This window comes from Buceros rhinoceros, unplaced genomic scaffold (genome assembly GCF_000710305.1).
Source record: "Buceros rhinoceros silvestris isolate BGI_N320 unplaced genomic scaffold, ASM71030v1 scaffold16574, whole genome shotgun sequence".
Taxonomy (NCBI): Eukaryota; Metazoa; Chordata; class Aves; order Bucerotiformes; family Bucerotidae; genus Buceros; species Buceros rhinoceros.
Window position 1 is genome coordinate 20,728 of NW_010410176.1, and position 348 is coordinate 21,075.

The following is a 348-nucleotide window of genomic DNA, read 5'->3' on the forward strand; positions in this document are numbered from 1 at the left end:
ACATCTGCTTGGCGTTTGTTTGTCTTTCATTCCCATTCCTGCCCTGACTCCCCCCTCCTCTTTCATCCCTCCATCTGTATGGGCCTAAAAATACGGCTGTAGCCAGACTCGATCTGCTCCTCGCCAGCCCTCCGTGACTTCCCGGAGACCCTGTTCGTGTTCTGGTGAGGAGGGGACAGGCCATGAGCGGCGATGCTGAGCGGCTGTGCTGGGGTCCCTGCACCCCCGGGCTTTTGCTCTTTGGAGTGACCTGATGGGCACTGTTCCCTGCCCCGAGCCCTGGTCCTGCGCTCCCCGCCGCGGCGGCGGGAAGGGCCCCGCTGGCGCCGATGCCGTCTGCTCTCCCTC